We start from the raw sequence: 6733 nt of genomic DNA, 5'->3' as shown, positions 1-6733 counted from the left end.
TATATACATTTTCCCTTGTAAATGTATTATTTTCCCTTGTAAATTTATAATTTTTTTCCTTGTGAATATATAATTTTTTTATTGTGCTCTATGATTTTTTTTTCTATGTGTATGACGTTTCCCTTGTGAATGTGTTTCCCCCCCAATAATTTTAAAACTTAAACACTTTTGCACAATATTCAAATTTTTTTAGATAAACGGCATTTCAAATGACAGACTCGTTGTTTACATGTGTATTTTAATTATTGGTCAATTTATGATACTCTTATTCTTGAACATACATTCACTGTACATACAGTAGATATACGTTGCCACTATTCATAAGCCTACATATTTTCAAATAGTTGGTGTTTTTATGTAACCCATTGCATTAAGCTGTTAAACATGACACCCTGGTTATGTTTGCAGATCACACTTGAAGCATTCAGCTTGAAATTTATCTCAGATTTCAGCTCATCTTTCCCATGAAACCTAAGGTCAGGTGAGATGGCTGGCAAATCAAGCAACAACATGGTCAGTGAAATAGTTGGTGGTAAAGTTTGACCTTGAGGGCCTACACTCCTTCTGGAAGGTGTAGATGATTATCTTCTGGACAACTTGTAAGGTCAGCAGTCTTCCCCATGATCGAAGTGAAATATTCTAATATTTTGACATAATAGATTTTTGATTTTCATGGATCATTTAATCATTAATCATTTAAATGAAAACAAAAGGTTTTACTTTTTGAATAACATAAAAATGTAATTTTGGAAATGCACTATAAGTAAATGTATGCAGAGGTGTTTGTTTTACAGTTGAAGGAGTCCTTCGCTGTAAAATGTTTAAGAACCTCTGTTTTAACTGCTGAACATATGGGATTAATGTATTCATAAATATTATGGAATATGTTGTTCGAACTGAAACAGAGATGTCACTAATATCTCCAAGGCAGCATGCTTTAGTTAGTAGAAAAACATTATTGATGCTAAAATCACATACTGTATATAAGCCTGTACCCTCACACAGAGTGGAGTAACATCTGATTCTATTCAGTGTCATTTGCAGCAATGCTTTACATGCACTTTAACTGTTTTGCTAAATAATAAGCAAACTAGAAATAAATACTCAACTATAAAATTATATTAAAGACTTTATTTACAAATTAATAAAATACATGTATGTATTGTTGGTGCAAAAAGGCAGAGCATCAAGGGTCCGTCCTCTCCACGACAATCTACAACAGGGGAGAAATAAAGACATGTTATTATAAGTGTCTAGTAAAAAGACTTCATGGTGTTACTATGCAGCTCCATGGCATCTCTGTAATATACATCCACATATGGGTTTATAAGCAAGTTAATATCACTTCATGATGTTTGACATCATATGACATCAGTTTGACACACGCAGGCAGGCACGCACACAAAATTTCATAGAATGCAAGCTTTTAGTAATGCTGTGTATTAAAACCAATTATTTGGTTTTGCTATTAAGGATTGCTGCAAAATTTGGCCCCATCTTCACCATTCATTAACACACACATGTTCATGAAGAGAAATGTGTCCCTGTCCCCTGATTAAGATGTGCTCAGTGGTGTTCTTGAAAAGAGAGGTAAATACTTCAGAGCACTCACCTTCTGCTCAGGATGTAAAGCTGGTGTAGAAATCAGCTGATACACAGGCAGTTGATGATTTACACACAGTTCACTGTAAGAAGAAAAACACACAATCATACATATTATAAGGAGTATAAACATATATTTAATGACTTTAATGACTAGAATAGATAGAACCTGAACAAAAGCCCCTTTTCTTGACTGTTACATACATTGTGTAAGCACATAACTAACTATTCAGAAGATCTCTAGCTATGATAAAACCACTACATTATACAGCAGTATACATTATATGGCACTCAGGAGCTCCAATAAACTACATACAACAATTCGTTAACCATCTGTAACATTTAGCACATAACAGGAGCAGCTCAGGGATAATTAGCAATAATTCCTGCTATCTTAGCTCTTTTAGTAAGCTAGCGCTTAGCATAATTATATTAGCTTGCTTATAGATTCATATTTGGACAGGCATTTTACAAAAACAATGGAGCTAACTGTTTACATCACGTATGTGTGTCCAAATACACTATTAAACTAATATATATTAATAAACAAGCTAGTTTCCCCATGCTAAGCGCTAGCGGTTAGCATAGTGATATTAGCTTGCTTATAGATCCATATTTGGACGGGCATTTTACAGAAACAATGGAGCTAACTGTTTACATCACGTATAGGTGTCCAAATACACTATTAAACTAATATATATTAATAAACAAGCTAGTTTCCCCATGCTAAGCGCTAGCGGTTAGCATAGTGATATTAGCTTGCTTATAAATCCATATGTGGATGTATATTACAGAGATGCCATGGAGCTGATGGTTTACATCAGTGTTTAATGGTCTAAATGAGATAATATTCCTTTTAATCACTGCCATTTACACTCGGCTCGGCATTTCCCCCAAACACTCCAATAGTATTAACACTGCTACAAAGTTATCATTAGTGCCTAAAACAGTAAAAATCTGATTAATTTTATATATTAAACATTACCTGGTAATTGTGTGCAGTTGAAAATTTAGTGAAAATTATAACTTTATCACGCTATAATTCACTGTATACTCCATGATGTTGAGTCCTGGAGCTGATATCCGGAAAGGTTCCGTGTTCAGTAGCGTTTTGACCCCACTCCCATAGTCCTTTACGCATTAGCTTTTAGCTTGCAAAATACTGGAGAAAGAGTTCTCACACGGGAAAGAAGTAGTTGCGCACAAACGGAAAAGAGCGCACAGTTACACGGGAAAAAGCGCACAGTTACACGGGAAAAAGCGCACATTTTTTCAATCTAAAAAAAAAACATTTATAAGGGAAAAAACGACATTTATAAGGGAAAAAGCGGACATTTTCAATGGAAAAAAAAACATTTATAAGGGAAAAAAAATGACATTTATAAGGGAAAAAAAATGACATTTATAAGGGAAAAAGTGGACATTTTCAAGAAAAAAAAACATTTATAAGGTAAAAAACGACATTTATAAGGGAAAAAGCGCACATTTTCAATGAAAAAAAAACACATTTATAAGGGAAAAAACGACATTTATAAGGGAAAAAGCGGACATTTTCAAGGGAAAGAAAACGACATTTATAAGGGAAAAAGCGCACATTTTCAAGGAAAAAAAAAACATTTATAAGGGAAAAAACGACATTTATAAGGGAAAAAGCGGACATTTTCAAGGGAAAGAAAACGACATTTATAAGGGAAAAAGCGGACATTTTCAAGGAAAAAAAAAACACACTTACAAGGGAAAAAACACACACATATTCGGGTAAGATGATTTGCCCTTCTGGGCCACCGTAGCCGCGTGATACACGCTGATGAATGAATTTTAAAAGATTTTAAAGCTTTTTTTTTTAGGCCCAAATATAAATTTTTCTTAATGACCAAGTGTATCACAAATTGAAGACCTGTTCAGTTGTTCCCTGCACGGTGTATCTGCACGGAGAGATTGAGTGTGTGTGTGTCCGCGCGCATGTCTCATATACAATGTATGTGCTTCATATTATTTTCATAATGATAAAATAAGATGCCCAAATTCGTGCTTTGAAATTCATAGTAAGTTTCTTATATAGTTTTTGTAATGTCTTAACAAATTAATAAAAAACATGGCAATGCCTCGTCTTTTATTCCTCGGCTGGGAATAAGAGCTGGAAAGTGATTGTGAATTTATGACTGAAATAAATACAGCTGTTCTTTGCCGTGCGGAAACCCGCGGCTCGTACTTTCACAAAAGGCAGCATTTTGATCAAAAGGCTGCTAATCACGCGCGATTTATCGATAAAAATGCAGACATCCAGAAATGCACCAAAGACAAATACATGTACCGTATATAGGCTACTCGTGTTGTTTTCGCGCGGAGAGATTGTGTGTGCGTGCTTCTCATGTAGGTTGATATACAGGTTAATCTGCATTTGAAAAGTCAACCAGAATCTCTCTCTCTCTCTCTCTACAGTGGTCTGAAAAACTATTTGCCCCCTTCCTGATTTCTTATTCTTTTGCATGTTTGTCACACTTAAATGTTTCTGATCATCAAAAACCGTTAACTATTTGTCAGAGATAACATAATTGAACACAAAATGCAGTTTTTAAATGAAGTTTTACGTTATAAAAGGAGAAAAAAAACTTCAAATCTACATGGCCCTGTGTGAAAAAGTGATTGCCCCCCTTGTTAAAAAATAACTTAACTGTGGTTTATCACACCTGAGTTCAATTTCTGTAGTCACCCCCAGGCCTGATTACTGCCACACCTGTTTCAATCAAGAAATCACTTAAATAGGAGCTACCTGACACAGAGAAGTAGACCAAAAGCACCTCAAAAGCTAGACATCATGCCAAGATCCAAAGAAATTCAGGAACAAATGAGAACAAAAGTAATTGAGATCTATCAGTCTGGTAAAGGTTATAAAGCCATTTCTAAAGCTTTGGGACTCCAGCGAACCACAGTGAGAGCCATTATCCACAAATGGCAAAAACATGGAACAGTGGTGAACCTTCCCAGGAGTGGCCGGACGACCAAAATTACCCCAAGAGCGCAGACAACTCATCCGAGAGGCCACAAAAGACCCCAGGACAACATCTAAAGAACTGCAGGCCTCACTTGCCTTAATTAAGGTCAGTGTTCACGACTCCACCATAAGAAAGAGACTGGGCAAAAGTGGCCTGCATGGCAGATTTCCAAGGCGCAAACCACTTTTAAGCAAAAAGAACATTAAGGCTCGTCTCAATTTTGCTAAAAAAAACATCTCAATGATTGCCAAGACTTTTGGGAAAATACCTTGTGGACCGACGAGACAAAAGTTGAACTTTTTGGAAGGTGCGTGTCCCGTTACATCTGGCGTAAAAGTAACACAGCATTTCAGAAAAAGAACATCATCCCAACAGTAAAATATGGTGGTGGTAGTGTGATGGTCTGGGGTTGTTTTGCTGCTTCAGGACCTGGAAGGCTTGCTGTGATAGATGGAACCATGAATTCTACTGTCTACCAAAAAATCCTGAAGGAGAATGTCCGGCCATCTGTTCGTCAACTCAAGCTGAAGCGATCTTGGGTGCTGCAGCAGGACAATGACCCAAAACACACCAGCAAATCCACCTCTGAATGGCTGAAGAAAAACAAAATGAAGACTTTGGAGTGGCCTAGTCAAAGTCCTGACCTGAATCCTATTGAGATGTTGTGGCATGACCTTAAAAAGGCGGTTCATGCTAGAAAACCCTCAAATAAAGCTGAATTACAACAATTCTGCAAAGATGAATGGGCCAAAATTCCTCCAGAGTGCTGTAAAAGACTCGTTGCAAGTTATCGCAAACACTTGATTGCAGTTATTGCTGCTAAGGGTGGCCCAACCAGTTATTAGGTTCAGGGGGCAATTACTTTTTCACACAGGGCCATGTAGGTTTGGATTTTTTTTTCTCCCTAAATAATAAAAACCATCATTTAAAAACTGCATTTTGTGTTTACTTGTGTTATCTTTGACTAATAGTTAAATGTGTTTGATGATCAGAAACATTTAAGTGTGACAAACATGCAAAAGAATAAGAAATCAGGAAGGGGGCAAATAGTTTTTCACACCACTGCATATATATAGATAAATATATATATATATAAATCAATGTGTGTGTATAATATGAAACTTTGTTTGATATAGGTATATATTAACTCATGATAGGGTACTTTTACTACGCTAAATTTATGAATTACACACAAAGTATCAAATCCAACTGTGAAGTCTGATTTATTTGTTACCAGTAAACATTTTATATCTACTTATGTTTATTTTCCTATTTATGTTTGTTTTGCTGACAAAATACATTTAAGGCAGAGATGTCTGCTCGGTCTTGTTAATTTGTTTTAAAACCCCCAATTCTGCCAATTCCCCCGGCAGCAAAACCGGTTTGATACCTTTACAACTATCGTGAATGAATGGTGAGAAGAGGGATTACAGTAACTGGGTTCTGTGGGTGCGCTTCACCTTGGAGTGCGCTGTCGCGTTGTATTTAAAGAATAAACTAAAACAAAATCATGTCTGCTTCAAGATTCAAGATTAAAAGAACTTTATTAATCCCAGAGGGAAATTGCTCTTGGTCATACTGTTGCTCAGTTTAATTTACCGGGAAGCAAGGAAAGTTAGATTAGGAAAAAAAAAAAAAAAATATATATATATATATATATATATATATATATATATATATATATATATATATATATATATTAGACAGAAAAATTTAATTAAAGAAATAGAAGTGTAAAAATTTAAAGAAAAATAACAATAAATAGAAGTAAAAATAGAATGGAATAGAATTAGCTCTGGCATATAATTTAGATACATATTGCACTAGAACTGTAGTGTAAGTAAAAAGAAGTATTGCACAAGTGAATTATAATCAGATATTGCTCTTAGAACATTGTGTTGTGTAAACAGAAGTGTCAAAGTGTAAAATGTTATTAGCCAGGAACTACTGACAGTCCCTGGCCCGTAGTGAAGATGCTACAGAAAAGAGTTATATAATTATATAGCCATAGGGAGAAAAGATCTCCTGTGGCGCTCCGTAGAACACCTGGTCATAATTAGTCTCTGGCTGAAGTTGCTCCTCTGGTCGGTGAGAACTCTATATAGCGGGTGAGAAGGATTGTTCAAGATTGTGCG

The 6733-nt window shown here is 35.5% G+C and overlaps 1 long non-coding RNA gene across 1 annotated transcript; it reads right to left on the bottom strand.

The window, feature by feature from the left end:
* Positions 1 to 1116: 1116 nt before the first annotated feature.
* LOC128528873 (uncharacterized) lies at positions 1117 to 2699 on the bottom strand. The gene is made up of 3 exons (XR_008360993.1): positions 2588 to 2699; positions 1613 to 1685; positions 1117 to 1213 (listed from the first exon to the last, which is right to left on the bottom strand). It is a non-coding gene; the product is annotated as an uncharacterized LOC128528873 (long non-coding RNA).
* Positions 2700 to 6733: the final 4034 nt, after the last annotated feature.

This window comes from Clarias gariepinus, chromosome 8 (genome assembly GCF_024256425.1).
Source record: "Clarias gariepinus isolate MV-2021 ecotype Netherlands chromosome 8, CGAR_prim_01v2, whole genome shotgun sequence".
NCBI classification, from domain to species: Eukaryota; Metazoa; Chordata; class Actinopteri; order Siluriformes; family Clariidae; genus Clarias; species Clarias gariepinus.
Note: the sequence above shows the minus strand (reverse complement) of the source record. Positions and strands in the feature narration are given on the sequence as shown.